General features: G+C 41.6%; 1 protein-coding gene across 1 annotated transcript in view; it reads left to right on the top strand.

The window, feature by feature from the left end:
* The first annotated feature begins 1,120 nt into the window (after nucleotides 1–1,120).
* TMEM45A (transmembrane protein 45A) overlaps nucleotides 1,121–19,350 on the top strand; it is a 111,834-nt gene continuing 93,604 nt past the window's right edge. The window contains exon 1 of the mRNA XM_004606747.2: nucleotides 1,121–1,253. The gene's annotated coding sequence lies outside the window, so the exon portion shown is untranslated. The remainder of the gene's footprint in view (nucleotides 1,254–19,350) is intronic.

The raw sequence follows: 19,350 nt of genomic DNA, 5'->3' as shown, positions 1-19,350 counted from the left end.
TTGTTTGGGACAGGCCTGACTCCACTTGTGTGTGTTCCAATGAGTGTAGCCCTTGCAGTCTCAGTATTTTGATGAGATACATTTCCATCAATGTTTTATATTATAACGGCGATTGATTTGCGATCCTCTTTCTCTCCAGCAACTAATCAACTAACCAATCAACCTTTAAAGAATCTCCCCACTACCCAAGCACTGTTTGCTAGTTTGGTGCCTACATTGTCACAGTACCAAGCAACAATTCTCTCCCACCACAATTCTCACCACCCAACAATATCAAAATCCAGTGTTCCGCCGTACTCCGGTACTACTGGACTTTTCTGCAAAAACATTACATTGATGGCATTTATGAGGAAGGGCCCCTCCCTCGCGCCTACCAAAGACTAATTCTCTTCTTGAAGGAGTCGGTGCTTGAACTCTGCATTTCATCCCCCAGACCCGGAGGATGGCGGAGACTGGCTTCCAGAGGCGTGGCTTGAACGTTTTTTGGGGGCGTGCGCATTTCGGAACCCCCTTCACTCGGAAATTGCAGAGAACTTAGGCGAGCGCTGGGCGCGCTTGTAATTTTTCATCCCCCAAACAGATCACAGCCGTCCCACTGAAAGCAATCACTCCTACTGCCTAAAAGGAGGGGCATAGCAGGGGCGAGGGCAAGGGGCAAGCCCTGGGTGTGGAAAAACGCCCCCCAGCCCCTCCCTCCTCCTCGGGTCCGAGCCCCTCCCTGGCCCCAGGCTGCCGCAGCCAAGTGCCACATCAGCGCCAGCGCTGCGTTTTCAGGTTCTTTTCCAGGATGGAGCGAGCTGGCCCGGCGGGTGGGGGCGGGCCCGAGTCCGCTAGACTGACGGGTCAACTGGCCAATAGACAGCCCGCCAGAAGCCACGGCTACCAATAAGCGGGAGTTTTGGGTTGCCGCGGCCGCCGAGGCTCCTGCCCCGCGGGGGGAACCCGAAGAGGCACATCTGGACAGCTGCGCTGTGTAGCCGCTTGTTGGACCGGACGTCAGCTGAGCACGTCCCCCACGTCTCTCCTCCTAGCCACTTACTACTTGTTCATTCCCCCCAACCGCCCCAAAGAAGTTCCCGGGGATCCAAGTTTGAAACTTTCCCTCTCCTTCGAGCCAGATCTCATCTAACAGTTTAATTTTCATGGGGCTCGGGGATCAAAGCAACAGCACCAGCAACAACAAAAGCCCGACGCTGTCTGATTTAAAACTGGCAAAGTGGGGGGAAAAGTGTTGAGTAAACAGACGGAGTTGGGTAAGTTTTGGATCCGTGCTGAATATCGGATTTCTCCGGCTGAGATCTCTGTCCTGGGTCTTTTCGCTTTTTACTAGACTTCTCATCAAGGGGAGGAAAACACCACCGCTTGCTAACTCAGACTCGCACAGACTCTGGGTTTTCTTTTCTGCTTTGCGAACGTTTGAATGTCAGATTTGGGCATCGGTATATGCTGTTGAAACATTTCTCAGGATCAGATGGAAATTTTACAGATAATGTTGTAAGCCTTCCTGACTTCAAGTTTGAGCCTCCTTAAACTTTTATATTCCATTTTTCTTACTGGGAAAACCCAGTATTTATCTTCTCTTGCTCACTGTTTTCGGTAGAAGACCGGGGAAATTATTCGGTTTAACCAGCATTAACAAAACTTGCTTCTACTAATATCACGTTTACTGTGAACTTATTTAAACATGAATTATATTGGTGATTGCTGTTGAACTTCCTTTTGATTGCAGATGTAACACAAATATGTTCTTTCCATAGTGGCGGTCCAAAGTTCTCTAATGAATGTTAAAATACACAGTAAATGCGTGACAGAAAACTGCATCAGTATCCTTGCAATTACATTCATAATTCTACAATTTAGAAAAATAGTCTTCTGATTGCTACCTAGTTATGCGTGTGGATGATTCTGGTGTATACCTAGGAGTCTTTTTATTGTTTGTTTTATTTCTTTTGGGGCCACATTCGCAGTGCCTCTAGCCTTTTCCTACTCAGTGCTGGGGTGGGCCAGGTAAATCTTAGGTGTGTCTGGAGGACCACGTGGTCCTGGAAATCAACCCTGAGCACCCGCATGCAAAGCATGTGCTTCTCCCCTTTGAGCTGTCTCCTCCCCCCTATATTTCAGGATTTTAAAACAGAAATGATGGCTAAAATGGTGTAAAGGTGAGAGGGTAGGGTCGGAGAAGATATCACAGAGATCCTGATGGGGAAAGAGAGGTTTTGGGAGGTAGCTTGATGAGGGGACAGTGAGCTGAACTGGCAGAGCTCCACAGGGTGGCTGTTTCTGGAATGTTCCATCTCTAGGGTTGAGGCTCCATCTCCTACCCTGCACCCACCCATGTGCTTGATTGCTTCTGTGACATTCCCTTCAGGCCTGTAGACTGTATGGGCAGGGCTGGGCAGTGAATCTAGGCCTCACTCTTTCTTCTCTGAGATGGTGATTTAGACCTTCATTGAAGTGATCTGCCATTCTGGACTCTGCATGCATGGCTGTTTTCAGAAAGGGGACTTTTTACCTAAAATCTTTTTTTTTTTGCTTTTTGAGTTGCTTCCGGCAATGCTCACGGGTTTTTCCTGGCTTTGCACTCAGGCAGTGCTCGGGGAACCATATGGGATGCTGGGAATTGAACCCGGGTTGGCCGAGTGCAAGGCAAATGCTCTACCCTTTGTGCTATCGCTCCAGTCCCTTTCCTGAAATCTTTGACATAGACAGATTATTTTCTCCCTCCCTGCCTCCATGCACACAGTGTGTGTGCAGAATTGTTTTTGTCTTACCCTCTGAGACAATGCTGAGATTCACAAATTTGTAATTTGTAATGATTAAAGTAGGTAAACCTGAAATATGCACCTAAAATGGGAGTTAGTTCAGAGATGAGGGCATTGAGCTGTGTTAGAGAATCCGGGTCTGGCCCTGGTATTGTCAGTGACCACCTGTGTGATTTCAGACCACACACAGTGCTGTCATGTCATTTGTAAAATGATCACTAAGGTCCCTTTTCTCTTGGATAATCTTTTTTTTTTTTTTTTTTTTTAAATCCCATCATTCCTGGGATAGTCTGTTGCTTGTAAAAGGTTATTTGGTACCAGGTTATTTGGTACATTTAGCTATGTTTTACCAGTTGATACATAGCTAACATTATTTTAAGTGCTCTATATGTCTCATCTTAGGTAGCCTCACAGTCACTGTATGTAGGTTAGTTTCTTTGTTTCTTTTTTTTTTTAAATAACAGTTCACTGTTTCTCTCTCTCTTTGGATGAGAGTTTCTGTTGTTGAGGAGACAGAGCCACGGGCAGTTTTAAAAGTTGCCCAAGGTCACCAATGTAGTGAATAAAACAGTTGCAGGTCACGGTGACTCCAGAGCAAAGCCTTTAGTACCAGTCTATTTTGCTTTAGATGTAGGTCAGCTCCTCTTTGTGATTGTAGTGGTAGTAATCAAGAAGTCCAAGAAAAGTGGATTGTTGAAAGTGGAGGGAGGGAACAGTGGGAGAAAAAATGTTGGTAAAGTTTTTATAATTTTATTTTTAATTCTTATTTATTCTTTATTAATTCACCATGATTTACAGTAACAAAAATTTTATGTTTGAATTCCGATCAGTGCACGTTTTCCACCACCCAAATCCCCAGTACAAAATCCCCTTTCCACACCTCCCTCGCCTGTGTGGCAGACAATTTGCAAAACTCTCTCTCTACTTTAGTTACCTTTGGTATTTCGAGACCAGTCCCACCACCACTCATACCTGCCGAAAATGCAATGCTAGACAATGTGCTTTGTATTTGCTTGTTATGGATATAATATAATGTCGCACGGCCGCAAGAGCGGCTGTACGCTCTGGGAATTCTAAGATTTTAGTAGTTTAGGTCTGAAGAAATCGCTGCAGCAAGGTGCTAGGGTAGGAGATTCGTTTGTGTGTCTCTGGATCGTGGCCGTTTGGGAGCTTAAGTAGACGGTGGGTGGATGTGGCGTCATCTCGGCATTCCATTGGGGTGGGGGAGAAGGAGGGCCTACTCCTCCCCTGTCCCATGAGACTTGGGATTTGCCGGCACCGAGACTCGAGACTCATACCTGGAGCTTTTTGCTGACTTCTAGAAAATGACGACCACTGGGGCTCTTAGAGGGCAGGCAGAGGGACAGCACCTGCCCCCGTCTGGAGCAGCCCAGCAGAGAAGGCTTATTGCAAAGTCCCAGGCCATCTCTGCCACAAGTTGCTTGGGTCTGAGATTCATTTGTGTGAATCTTACGAAGATGGTGGGCAGATGTCCATGTTGGTAAATTTTTGATCCACAAAACTAAGGGGGTGATGGGCTTCTGAGGGTAGAGGGAACGAGCAGATAATTACAACTATAATTATAATTATTCTGCCTTGGAAGAAGGAGATGAGTACACTGGTGATGGGTATGGTATTGGAATTAAGTACATGTGGAACCATCATTAACAGTATTGTAAATCACAGTGCCTCAGGAATAAAAATAAATTTCCTGGAGAGATCAGAAACTGGACCCAACAAAAGGTGTTGTCTGGGCAGTTTGCTTCAGTGTAGAAAGGAGGAATAGGAACATGTTAGTCCCTGGTCTTATTGTGGACATTCAATGAAAGTCTGTTGAATGATTGTCTCCTTTGAAAAACTGAAACAGACTCTATGAGTCAAAAGTAATGGTTTTCTCTCTGTCTGCTTTCTTCTCGTGTTATGACCGTCTCTGGAGAAAACATTTGTTAAAAGCTAGGATTATATTTTTCTCCTCTTTCTCCAAGAATCCTCTCACAGATATAGACTTAAATAATCATTTAATAAATGAGACCATTCATATTCTAATATCAATGTTTTAAATAAATTTTTCTTAAATTAAAAAAGTCGGGATTTGTTCGAGCGGGCACCAGTAATGTCTCTCATTGAGAGACTCATTGAGAGACTTATTGTTACTGTTTCGGGAAACAATGAAGTGTCTTCAGTCTTGTGGAAAAATAGAGCAGGTACAAAGTAAATGTTCTACTCATATTTCTTGAGCTTCCTGGTTTCTTGTCTTATTTCTGGAGATACTGTGTTTTCAGTTAAGAACTGCTGTTGGGGAAGGCTGCTGTGCACTATTATAGGTGTCCTGTTATTAATCACACTTAATCTGGTTTTGACATCTTTGGGGGGAATTCATTCTTTAACTTTTAACATGTTAAATCAAGTTAAAAGGTCATATGAAAAATAGTATGTTGCTTTTTTAAATTCTCATTACCTTAATGTAGTCACTGTTTTCAATATAACACAGTCAGGACTCAGAGTCTGAAGTCAAACTATGAAGATGTTAATTCCAGATTTGCTTCTTACTAGTGTACCTGGAGCAATTTAGCTCTTTCTCGAAGATTTTGTTAACTATAAATTTCCTTTCTTGAGGAACCACCACACTTTTCCCATCAACATTATTTTACCTTCCCATCAACAGTGTACAAAAGTTTGAATTTTTCCACGATCCTGCAGCTATCTCTCTCTCTCTCTCTCTCTCTCTCTCTCTGTGTGTGTGTGTGTGTGTGTGTGTGTATGCCTGTTTAAAATAAAGCATTTATCAGGGATATAAAGTGGTATTTTCAGGAGATTGATTTTTTGGGCTGGAGCGATAGCACAGCAGTAGGGCATTAGCCTTTCACTCGGCTGACCCGTGTTCGATTCCTTCGCCCCTCTCGGAGAGCCCAGCAAGCTACCGAGAGTATCACGCCCGCACAGCAGAGTCTGGCAAGCTGCCCATGGCGTATTGGATATGCCCAAAACAGTAACAATAAGTCTCACAATGAGAGACATTACTGGTGCCCGCTCGAACAAATCGATGAGCAATGGGATGACAGTGACAGTGACCTTCAGTTTTTATTTACCTGATCATTAGATGAGCTTCCTTTGAGTTTTTATTTTATGTTTTCTTTGAAGAAATAATTAAGAACTCTGCTCATTTTTAAGTCATGTAGTTTGTTGTTGTTATCATTGTTGAGTTCTAAGACTTCTTACATACCCTTATATATGATTTACAAATATGACTTTACTGTTTCCTGGTTGCGTTTTTACTCTGCTGACAATGTCTTTTGATGCACATTTTATTTTATTTTTGGAGTTTTAATTTTTATTTTATTGAATCATCGTGAAAAAAGTTACAAAGCTTTCAGGTTTAAGTCTCAGTCATATAATGATCAAACCCCCATCCCTTCACCAGTGCACATGTTCCACCACCAAAAACCCCGATACACCCCCCTCCCAACCCCCCCCACCTGAGTGGCTAATGATCTTCACTTTACTCTCTATACTTTGAGTATATTCAATATTTCAACAGAGAACTATTATTATTTAGAATTTTCCCCCAACAATCAAACCTGCTGAAAATGCATCATTTGATAATTTGTTTTCCATTGCTGAGAGTGAAGAATATATGCGCTCACGAGGCCGAGACAGCTGCTGCATGGTTTTGGATTTCTGATATTTTAGTAATTACGTCCAGAGAGATTTCTGCCAGAAGTCACCGAAAGACAAGGCCGAGAGAGAAAAACCTTCCCCTCCCCGGGCAGCCTGGGGTTGTAGCTCAGTTCACAACAGTCTCAATGCATTTATGTAAGAAGCCGCTGGGTGCCAAAAGTGATTAGTAGCCCTCTAGGATCATAGTCTTTAAGGAACAAAAGAGCCATTTTGTGTGTGTGGCCACTCCAGTTCTTGTCTGGGCGGGGAGCGTGTGATGCATGAACATTTTAAATTTTAATATAGTCCAGTTGATCTAGTCTTTCTTTTGTTGCCTGTGATTTTGGTGCAGTATCTCAGAAGTCATTACCAAATCAATATTATTAAAAATTCTTTTGTGTATTGTTCTTGGGGCTTTATAGTTTTAGTGTTAATGTTTAGGTCTGTGTTCCATTTTCAGTTAATATTTGAATTTGGAGTGAAGGCCTCAGCTTTATTATCTTCATGTGGATTGCTAAACATTTCACTTGTCAATAGTTATAATGTTCATCTTTATATAAATGTCATTAGCATAGGTATACCGGCCATAGTATAAAATTATTGATTCATTCTTGATTTATTATTCTTATTCTTATTGTGCTCCTGGGCCATACTTACTGTGCTAATGGACTATTCCTGGCTCTGTGATTAGGAGTTACCTCTGGCAATGCTTGAGGGACCAAATGTGATACTAGGGATTTGACCAAGGGTCACTGCAGTCATGTACAAGCAAATGTCTTAGCAATCTCTCACCTCCTATATACTACCTATCCAGCTCACTTATTGAATTATATAAAAATTCTGTAAAAAATTATATTTCTGTTTCTTTTTCTTTTTGGATCACACCCAGCGATGCTCAGGGATTACGCCTGGCTCATGCACTCAAGTATTACTCCTGGCGGTGCTTGGGGGACCAGATGGGATGCTGGGAATTGAATCCGGGTTGGTCTCGTGCAAGGCAAACACCCTACCTACTATGCTATCGCTCCAGCCCCTATATTTCTGTTTTTATAGACTTACTCAAAATTTCTGCTTCTTATAATCTCTAGTGTTTCTGAGGAAGAAAGAAGTATCTGGTAAAAAAGACATGGACCATTTATGGTTTTCCTTTCTTCTTCCCATTTTTTTTTTCTCTTACCTTCCTTATCTCTTTTTGGACATTAGAATAAATGTTACTTTCCTTGAAAAAAAAGTGAAATACAATTATGCAATAGGGTATAAAACTTGTAGAGAAGTGATTTCTGGAATCTTCATTGACCTGTCAGGAGTCAAAGCCAGGACCTCACATATTCAAGGCATACACCTGACCACTGATTCATACTCCAGCTTTCTGTTCATCTGCTTCCTTTTCACTTCAATAGTCTTCCCAGACGTAATCTTTGTCATACAGGTATAGATCTGAAAACATAAATATAATTAAAAAAACAGGATAATGTCCTATTCCATAAAAAACTAAGGCACGCCAAGGGGCGGGCTCTCCGGGGCGGCTCTGCCTCACCACCCACGAACGCTGTGTGATCAGTTTATTTCGTTCTCTCTCTCTGCTGCTTCTGAGTCTGGGCTTCCTCTCTGCCCCACAGTCTTAGTTTATGTAGAAAATTACATAGGGCAGTAGCAAAAAGGTGGGTTTAACATCAACAAATCAACAAGGGTAAGAACATTTCTTGAGGAGATTAACAAAATCTCATCTAAGGAGATCCCTCAAGGGCGTGATTCCAAACAAGGGTGTATCAGGGTGTGAGCTAGTAATCTGCTTAAATAGTTATAGTAAATCTACTTCTAATATTTCTAGCAATGTCATTCTGTATGAGCACAGTAAGAGGTATAAAGTTTGGTTCTTCCTGAGGACATCTCACTATACAGTCTTCAGGCCAGTTTAATCTTCCTAATCCCAGCAGGGTCCTAGTCTTTTGGATCATGACAGCATTTGTCTATGATCAAGCTCTTAACTTATAGTTAAGAATTAGGCACTTTGGCCAGGCCCATCTCGATGCCAGGGTAGTACATAACTCACCGCTTGCCCTGGATCCGTCCTGTACCTCGTTGGGACCCTGCTTTTGGGATGCTAGGAACTGAGGGCAACTGAGGCTTAAGTGGAGAAAGCAGATGCCCAGGAATGAATAATATTTGAAGCCAATTAAATCCCAAGTTACAAAAGCATAATATTGTCTTCTTGTGTCCATACAGAAAGGCCATTGCTTTAAGGTAAACTATGCAAAAGGCTTCTTACAATACAAGTTCAGGATCCTTAGAATAATCTAATCTTACAGAATTTGATTAGGAAAAGGTGATTAACTGGTTGGGAAGGAGGATGCAGAGAAGAGTTTACAGATAAACAAAGGAATGGGAGTGTCTCGAGCACTTAAACCTAAACTCCTTCTGGCTAGGGAGGAGGGACAAACCAATGTTATCCTACACTATTCATTGTTCTGCCTTTGCTTAAAAATTTTCAACTATATTTATACATATATAGCATATGCATGTATGGTATTCACATTTCAACTTGTCAGTTGAGACAAATAGATATTTGGGAGCATATGTTGTCATGGAGAACAGACAATAGAGCTAAAATAAGAAGAGTTCTTTTTCTATAGACGACCAAGGCACTTAAGTCATAGTGGCACTGGACTAAACTTGTCAAAATCAGATTTATTTGCTCTGTTTCCTTCTGTTTTCCCAGATGAGCCAGCTGACTATTAGCCTTTTCATTAATTTTATTCATTTCCTTCTAATAGATGGGGACATTGATTTTTCAAAAAGTGATCTTAAATGCCTATTTAAATAGATGTTCAGTAAGGTAAAGTGTGTTATTTGCTCAGTGAGTGAGAAATGTGAAATCCAATTGATTTTAGTACTTTTTCTAAAATATCCTTGCTGTCTTCAAAAGACAGCAGGAGGCTCTTGAGAATTCTAGAAGTTAGTACAGTGTAAATCAACTCCAGCTGTGCATTTAAATTCCTTGAGAAACCATCTATTATGCTATTTTTGGAAGCTTTTGATTTCTTTTTAAAAGTAAGTTATTGGTGTAGTAGTGTTAATATTTATTTTCTTTTTCTTTTTTATTTTTTGCTTTAGGGGTCACACCTGGCATTACACAGGGGTTACTCCTGGCTCTGCACTCAGGAATTACTCCTGGTGGTGCTCAGGGAATCATATGGGATGCTGGGAATCGAACCCTGGTCAGCCGCATGCAAGGAAAACGCCTTACCCGCTGTGCTATTGTTCCAGTCCCGAAGTGTTAATATTTCTAACCCAATCTTTTCTGTCCCTTGATCTTTCACCCTGAACCCTCAGTTTGGTAACCTCAATTCCTTTGCTCGAGTCCAAGGGTTTATTTACATTTGCTGTTGTCCATTCCTTTGCTTAATTTCTACATATGAGTGAGCTCATCCATCATTTGTTCTTCTTTCTCTCTTATTTTGCTGTACACAAAATAAGAGAGGTTTGTACTCTCTAGCTCTGAAATTGTATTAAAGGGTAGGATTTTGTCTTAGAGCTAAGTAGCACTCCATTGTGTTTTTATACCATAACTTCTTTATCTGGGCTGGAGCGGTAGCACAGCAGTAGGGCGTTCACTTTTCACGTGGCCGACCCGTGTTCGATTCCTCCGCCCCTCTCGAAGAGCCCGGCAAGCTACGGAGAGTATCTAGCCCGCGCGGCAGAGCCTGGCAAGCTACCCGTGTCGTATTGGATATGCCAAAAACAGTAACAATAAGCCTCACAATGAGAGATGCTACTGTGCCCCACTTGAACTTCTTTATCTACTAATCTGTCAATGGATATTTGGTTTAGTTCCAGATTTGGGCTATTGAAAATAGTGCTACAATAAACATAGAAGTGCATATTTGTTTTAAAATTAATTGAAACTATATTCTAGCATGTCTCTTCTTCTTTTTTTTGGGGGGGGGGTCACACCCAGCGATACACAGGGGTTACTCCTGGCTCATGCACTCAGGAATTACTCCTTTCGGTGTCTGGAACCATATGGGATGCTGGAAATCAAACCCGCGTTGGCCGTGTGCAAGGCAAATGCCCTACTTGCTGTGCTATTGCTCCAGCACCAGAATCTTTATTCTTATTAAGACTAGGATACACAAAATTGTCTTCTGCAGGTGAAAAAAAATCAACAAAATTGTGGTACTAGGCCAGGGTTGAGGAAACTCCAGCCTGCATGCCATGTAAAGACTGTGAATTCATTTGGTCTGGCCCTGGCACAGAACAGGACAGACATATATGCTTCTCAGGGGCTTCCTGTGGCTCATCTGCCTCTATGGCCTGTGAAAGATTTTATAAACACTGAAAAAAGTTTCACCAGTCCCGAGCTAGGCAATAAAATATTATTCAGAGCTAAAGAGTTATTGAGTCATGAAAAGACACGAAGGGCACTTAAGTGTATATTGTTGTGAAAGAAACCAATCTGAAAGGGTACATGCATTATAGTTATAACTACATGATATTTAGAAGAGAAAAGCTATGGAAGTAATAAGATCAATGGTTACGAAGGAGAATGAAATATGGAGCAGAGAAAATTTTTAGAGCAGTGAATCTCCTTTATAGTATATTCTGAAGGTTCATATATGTATATATACATATACCTATATCGATATCTATACATAAACACATGTATTCAGACACTGTCAAAACCCATAGAATGTACAGCACAAAGAGTGAGTCTTAATATGAACAATGGAATTTGGGTGATAATGATGAGTCAAAGTAGGTTCAACAAATGTACCACTATGATGCAAGAAGTTGTCAGTAGGGTAAATGGTAGGGGTGGGGAGTGGATGGGAGCTCTATTTTAATTTTCTGAAACCTAAAACCATTAAAAGTAACACTGGGGGCTGAAGCGATAGCACAGCGGGTAGGGCATTTTCCTTGCACGCGGCCAACCCGGGTTTGATTCTCAGCATCCCATATGGTCCCCTAAGCACCGCCAGGAGTAATTTCTAAGTGAAGAGCCAGGAGTAACTCCTGTGCATTGCTGAGTGTGACCCAAAAAGCAAAAAACAAACAAAACAAAAAAACACTGATTATTAAAATAAAACAAAATTGTTTTCTCTGTCATAGCACTGGCAATAACAGTTGCAGTAACTTCTAATAAACTCAGAATCATATCCCAGACATTCATATCTATAGCGAAGATGGCTAGAATACATTATTGTAGTCCTTGGGATTTAAATAAAATTAGAAGCACGCGCATACATGTGCATGTGTGTGTGTTTTCACCAGTATATTGTACTGTGTTGTTTCTCCTTTTCTGTTGCATTTTTGTTCATTATTTTCTTATTTATTATACTATATTCCATACTGTCTTTTAGGTCTGAGGATGAGAAAGTACAAACTGGTAACAGGAAGAGAGAAACCATCTTGTAAGGATCAGGTGACCAAACCTGGCCTATGTAGTTATAGGTGTTTACAATCTTCTGCCTTTTGTCTCTGCTGGGAGAGGTCTACTCTAGATCACATAGTACTGACACCAGAGGCTTAAAGCAGAAAAAATTTCAACTGAAGTAGAAATTGGCTGTGAATTTGCAGTGACTCTTGCAGCAATTCTTGTCAATATTACCAACATGACTTCCTGAGCTGATGTTACTACTTCAACTAGGGTTCTTTTCTTAGTGAAGGAACTTTTTATTCTGATGAGTCCAATTTGTTTGCTTTGGTTTTCTTTGCCAATTGTCAGAGCATTGAAGATGCCTCTAAAGTCAACATCCTGGAGATCTCTGCCAATATTATTTTCAATATAATTTATGGCCTTGGTACTAATATCTAGTGTGTAAAAACACAAAAAGAAAAAGGGAGCGAGAGGGCCACGTAGGGCACACTGCATCGCAGGCACAGGGCACAGGGCAGCAGCGCTGTCTCTCCCGCCACCCGCGTTCGGTAGTCTCCAACTGCTTCCCCACCTTGGGGAGGTTGATGGTGATGATGAGGCAGGCTAAGGAAGGAACGGAGCCAAGCTGGTTGGTCTCAATGGCAGTTTATTCCAATCTCCTTTCTATACGCTCCCGTCTCTCTCTCTGCTTCTTCCCCCAACCCCCTCATACAGCCACCTTACATCCCCCAGCATCAGGGATCAGGGCTTACACATAGGTGTGGTCACAATCAACAGGGGTAAAGTTCTTTCCCTCAGGGGATGCTTCTTCTAGGACAGATTCTCTTTCAGCAGGACACCCACCCAAGATCGGAATCCCATGGGTGTGTTTCTCCTCTCCTTGTCGAACTAACATATAAGCACTCATAATATTAATCATTTTGTATGGACATAGCAAGAGATGCATTAAGCTTATAGAATCGCTCTCCTGGGGTCATCTCGATCTCAGACTACAGTGCTCAGGCCAGATTAGTCTTTCCTATCCTTAGTCTCGTCGTTGCTTTTGGATCATAACATGACATGTCCATGACCAAGCTCTTAACATATAGTTAATCATTAGGTGCTTTGGCCAGGCCCATCTCGATGCCAGGGTAACACATAACTCACCGCTTGCCCTGGGTCCATCCCATCCCTCGTTGGGACCCTGCTTTTGGGGGTGCTAGGAAGTAAGGGCAGCTGAAGCTTAAGTTGAGAAAGCAGATGCCTGGGAGTGAATAATATTTGAAGCCAATTAAATTCCATGTTACCAAAGCATATTAACAACTGTCTTTCTTTATCCATACAAAAAGGACATTGTTTTAAAGTAAACAATTCAAAAAACATAAGGAGAGGAGAAAGGCAATATTAACTTACAATACAAGTTCACTGTCCTAGCAAGGTCTGACCTTACAAATTAACAGAGTCTGATAAGGGGAAGAGCTGATTAACTAGTTGGGGAAGGGAGCATAGAAGTGATTAGGGATAACCAAAGGAATGGGAGTGACTCGGGAAGCACCTTGATGGGCGTGACTGATATACCTAAGCTCCTAGTGGCAAGGGGAGCAGGACATACCAATGTAGTCTAGAATAGTTTAGAGATTATTACCAGATAAAGCTAAAGTCTTTATAGCAAGGGAGAAAGGACAAACCAAAGTCAGGCCTAAAATATTTAGAGCTATATTCCAACATCTAGGTCATTAATCCATTTTCAATTAACTTCACTTGTGGTGTGAGATAGTGATCCGGTTTTGTCTTTTTTTTTTTTTTTGGCTTTTTGGGTCACACTTGGTGATGCACAGGGGTTACTCCTGGCTCATGCACTCAGGAATTACTCCTGGTTGTGCTCGAGGGATCATATGGGCTGCTGGGAATTGAACCCGGGTTGGCTGCGTGCAAAGCAAATGCCCTACCACTGTGCTATTGCTCCAGCCTCCAGTTTTGTCTTTTTGGCATGTAACTGACCAGTGTCTGCAATACTGTTTGTTGAAGAGATTTTCCTTACTTCACTTAATGCTCATAACTCTTTTGTCATAAGTGAATTGTCTATATAAAAGGGTTTATTAATGGATGCTCAATTCTATTCTATTTATCTGAATCTTTTTGTTCCAGTAACATTCAGTTTTGATTATTATTTATTGTTTCATTTAGTGTTTTTTTTGGAGGGTCCCACCCAGGATTTAAACCAGGGTCACAGCCACTATGGCTGCATGACAAAACAGTGCTGATTAATATTTTTTATGGTATTGTTTAAGGTAGGGAATGCAGTGCCTCCCATCTTCTTTTTCTTAGAATTTCTCTGACTGTTTAGGTTTTATGGTTCCATACAAATTTTAATAATGCCTCTTCTTTGTTCTTGAAGTATGCTATTAGAATTTTGATAGTGAGTGCAGTGGAATTTTGATAGTGTATTTGTTTGGGATGGTCATTTTATAGCAATGCTAATTCTTTTAAGCCATGAATATGGGATACTTCCTTGTGTCCTTTTCTATTTCTTTTAAGACTGACTTAACCATTTTCCATATATAAATGTTTTACGTCCTTTGTTAAATTGATTCCTAGATATACATGTATGTATATATATATACATATATATACACATAGTATATATATATACATATATATCTAGGAATATATATATTTTTTGAGGAAGATTTTTGACCACCACCTGTAATGCACAGGGCTCACTCCTGACTCTGTGCTCAGAAATCACTCCTGGTAATCTTGGGGGCCATATGTGCAGGGATCAAACCTAGGTTGACTGCATGCAAGACAAGTGCCTTATCTGCTGTACTATCTTCAACCCAATACTTGATATTTTGGACACGATTGTAATGGGATTTAAAACATTTTCTGTCTTGGGGCTGGAGTGATAGTACAGCAGATAGGGCACTTGCCTTGCACACAGCTGACCTGTGTTCAATCTCTGGCACCCCAAATGGACCTTGAGTCCTGCCAGGATTGACACCTGAGTGCAGAGCCAGGATTAAGCTCTGAGCGCCACAGTGTGCCCCCCCCTCAAAACAAGCAAGCAAACAAACAAAAATCAAACTAACAAAAATTTCCCCCTATCTCTCTAGTTTGTGGTTTGAACACTAGGAGTGCAAAGATTTTGGTGTGTTGATTTTGTAGCCCTATACCTTACTTGTATTATTTGTTAATGTATTTTGGTGGAATACTTAGGTCCTATGTGTATTATCAAGTTATATGCCAATAGTAATGATTTGATCTCTTCTTTTCTTTTTTTTTTTTTTTTTGCTTTTTTGGGGTCACACCCGGCTATGCACAGGGGTCACTCCTGGCTCTGCACTCAGGAATTACCCGTGGCGTTGTTCAGGGGACCATATAGGATGCTGGGAATCGAACCCGGGTCGGCTACGTGCAAGGCAAACGCCCTACCTGCTGACTTATTTTCTTTTTTTTTTGGTCCTTAGTCTACTTTCTTTTTTTTTTTTTTTTTTTAATTTTTATTAAATCACCATGTGGAAAGTTACAAAGTTCTCAGGTTTATTTATTTTCTTTTTTGACTCTTTGAAATTTTCTTTTCTTGCTTAATTGTATTCCCTGAGACTTCCAATACTACGTGAATAATAGTGGTTAAAGTGGACATTCTTGACTTGTGCCTGACATTAGAGAAAGATCTCTCTCTCTCCCTCTCTCTCTGTCTCTCTCTCTTTCTCTCTCTCTCCCTCTCTCCCCCCTCTCTCATTGTCTCTCTCTCTCTCACTCCCTCTCTCTTTCTCCCTCTCTCCCTCTCACTCTCTCTCTCTTACACACACATATACACACACATACACACACACACACTCTTGCTCTCTCTCTCTCTCTCCCCCCCTCCCTTCTTTGGATCACACCTGGCTGTGCTCAGGGCTTGCTCTTGGCTCTATGCACTGGAGTCACTCCTGGCAGGGCTCAGTGAACCATATGCAGTGTCAGATATTGAACCCAGGCTGGCCACAAAGCCTTACCTGCTCTCTCTTTCTCTCTGACCTCAATGATGTCTTCATTTAATTGAACATGGATGGATTTAATTGTTGCTTGGAAGTCTTCCTAGGGTTGTTTAGAAATTTCTGCAAATTTGGGAACTCTTTTGGGTGTTTGTCCTTATCCATTGGTGAAGGTTACTTTTCTATTTCTCCGTTACATCTGAAGCTACGTGAGGACGAGAGAGAAAGATTCTAGTAGAAGCTGATCTGAACAGCTGGGATCTTTACCTAAAGACTCACATGTAACAAATCAAGTCTGTGCAGTTGCGGCAACAAACTCAAGCTGGCCCACGGCATGTCTTGTGGTCCCAACCGCAGTTTAACTAAATCTGAGCTCACACTGAATGACCAGCCCAACAGGAAGAGTTGCTAACTTTCCTTAGTCTGTGCAGAACCTCTTCTTTCAATCCAATGCCAAGGATCAGAGGTGGGTTGTGGGGCAGAGAATGTTTTATTTGTTTTTTTTAATTTTTTGCCTGGTGAAAGCAAATGCCAATTTATTTACTGCTGCTATGTCCTTGGCTTAAGAAGTCAGAATTTTCCTTTGGGTTCCTTCCTGCTTGGACTTTAGCGCTATTTCAGGGAGCTCTGAAAGCTATCTTGCTGACTTGCCTCTTGCTCAAGTTTTGTTAAGTGGGAATTTAAATTTGAGGCCTGACCTTCAGTTCTTCTATCTCTTTTTTCAGTGCCAAGTTCCAAGTCCCCTGTCTCTGCTTCACCCCTTACCCCTTTCTGAAGTCGTGAACCTCAGCTCTAAAATTGGCCCGACTCTATGTTCCACACTGGCAAATCTCTTAGAAACGATGGTTGGGTTGTCCAGTGGATTTTCTCAGGAAGGTCCCTGGGGGGCTTCTGTGCTTAATTCAGGCTTTATGTGTTCTTTGTGTTGGTGCTGCTAAAATACTGTAGATCTTTCTCTTTTCTCAGCTCTTGAGCCAGCAAGGGTGACCTTGGAAGTTCCTTTCTGAGCAGGTGTGGTCTGAGGGCAGGCATCTGTGAAAAGCTCCCTGGGGAGATCTTCAGCTTGTCCCCAGTCAGTAACCATTAGACTAATGGGAGGAATTCCCCAATGAAAGGCAATAGCCATTCTAGGTAAACTGGTTTACTTCTTTCCTAACGTGAAGAATTAGCCTAAGTAGTTACAAGGGAAGGTGACCTCTGTAACCTCTGCTTAAGGTTATAATGAAAAGACATGTGTGATGTTTGGTGTTAACTAAACTTCTTATATGGTCATTTCATAACATAAACATATTCAAATCATGTATACCTCAAACAAATATAATGTATGTCAATTATATCTTTTTTTTTTTTTTTTTGCTTTTTGGGTCACACCTGGCAATGCACAGGGGTTACTCCTGGCTCTGCACTCAGGAATTACCCCTGGCAGTGCTCAGGGGACCATATGGGATGCTGGGATTTGAACCCGAGTCGGCCGCGTGCAAGGCAAATGCCCTACCCGCGCTGTGCTATCGCTCCAGCCCCTCAATTTTATCTTAAGATAATTAACTACAGATGAACTGGGTGGGAACTTGTTGGGGATCTTTACAGTAGCTCTCTTTTCCTCTTGTCACTTCATTTCTGTAAGCTAAAAGGTGAACTCTTTCTCACCACATTATGTACAATTCCTATTAACTTCTTCTTTTTTTGCAACGTATTTGGCTTTTTTTTTTTCGGGGCGGGGAGGAGGCGTCGGGTTGTCACACCTGGAGATGCTCAGTACTTACTCCTGGCTCTGCACCCAGGAATTACTTCTGGTGTTGGTTGGGGGACCATATGAGATGCCAGGGATTTAACCTGGGTCAGCTGTGTGCAAGGCAAATGCCCTACCTGCTGTACTAGCATTCCGACCTCTATTAACTCTTTTCTTTCAAAGTTTTTGCTATGCTGAAGTTTTGCATCGGTATTTCTTCCTAATGACCAAAAAGTACAATTAATGTTTCCATTTTCTAACTTAGGAACTAACTTAAGTAACTATACTCAGTTTTGTGTGTAGGAGATGGTCTGTCTTTAGTCCAGCTCTACTACCAATTATATTTTCAGAAAAATTATATGTATTAATTGTATTGATTTATGATACATTTAAAGGAAGAAAAAGGAACCAAGTGAAGTCTAAGGGATCTCTGAGCCTCAGAAAAGTGTGTGTGTGTGAATATATATATATATATATATACATATATATATATATATATAGTAGTGGAGTTTTGGGGGAATCACATGCCATGCCAGGGATTAAACATGGGTCATTGGTGTGCAAGACAAGGACCCTACTCAGTATATGATTGCTTGACCTTCAGATAAATATATCTTTAAAATAAAATGCATTAGTTTTAAAAAGATCTCTCTAAATTTTTTGCTTAAAATATAAGTCATGGGATTTTTAATTTTTTTTTTTTATTTTGCTTTTTGGGTCACACCCAGTGATGCTCAGGGGTTACTCCTGGCTTTGCACTCAGGAATTGCTTCTGGCAGTGCTTGGGGGACCATATGGGATGCCGGGGATTGAACCCATGTCGGCTGCGTGCAAGGCAAACACCCTACCCGCTGTGCTATCCCTCCGGCCCCAAGTCATGGGATTTTTAATTACTCATAAAATTCAAGGCCTCACTCATGTCTAAACAGTCCTATGTTAAGTCAGTAAGTCTGCACTGTAAACAATAAAAAATATTAAGTTCTCAATTTCATGTTGATCTATCTAAGCATAGATATTTTGTTCTTTTTATGTGTTTGGTCAGGAGGACAGACTGTAAAAGAGTCGGTGATGTTTGCTTCAGCTTTGTTGACTTCTCAGGCAGCTGTTTCCACTGCGGGGAGCCAATGAATAAAACAACACCCAATCCTCAGGGAGCCAGTTTGGTAGCACTGTAGCACTGTTGTCTGGCCCGGTTGTTCATCGATTTGCTCGATCGGGCACCAGTAATGTCTCCATTGTGAGATTTGTCGTTACTGTTTTTGGCATATCGAATATGCCACGGGTAGCTTGCCAGGCTCTGCCATTCGGGCGGGATACTCTCGGTAGCTTGCCGGGCTCTCCAAGAGGGGTGGAGGAACGGAACCAGGGTGGGCTGCGTGCAAGGCAAATGCCCTGCCTGCTGTGCTATCCCATCCCTAGAAATGCAAAGTCTCATTGCATTAGAAGAAATTGGGTCTGTTTCTTACTACTTTCCAGAGAGATTATGTGATTATATCTGTGAAAATATAAGTGATTACCTTGTAGTTATATAGTGAAAACTGGCATGTACTCTTCTGAGGTGATGGATTATGCCACCATGGTCATGCTCATTTTTTTGCAGAAAAATGCATAAGTAAGTAATGGTTAATTGGAACACTGTGTGATCTGTCTGCCTCTTCTCAGAGTTTCCCTCATTTTGTCCTGATGAGACTCTTATTTTCCCCATTTGCTAGGTGAGGTAACAGGCCCAGAGAGATTAAGTAAATCTTTTGAGGTCATACAGTGGTAAAAGCAGGATTTACACAGAATACAGCCTTGCTCCAGTGCCTAAACTCTTAACATTTATGCCCCGTGTAGTATTACTTTAGGTATGAAGTAATTGTT

The sequence above is a fragment of the Sorex araneus genome, chromosome 2 (genome assembly GCF_027595985.1).
Source record: "Sorex araneus isolate mSorAra2 chromosome 2, mSorAra2.pri, whole genome shotgun sequence".
NCBI lineage: Eukaryota > Metazoa > Chordata > Mammalia > Eulipotyphla > Soricidae > Sorex > Sorex araneus.
The sequence above is the reverse complement of the archived record's forward strand: the minus strand, read 5'-3'. Positions and strand labels throughout refer to the sequence as shown.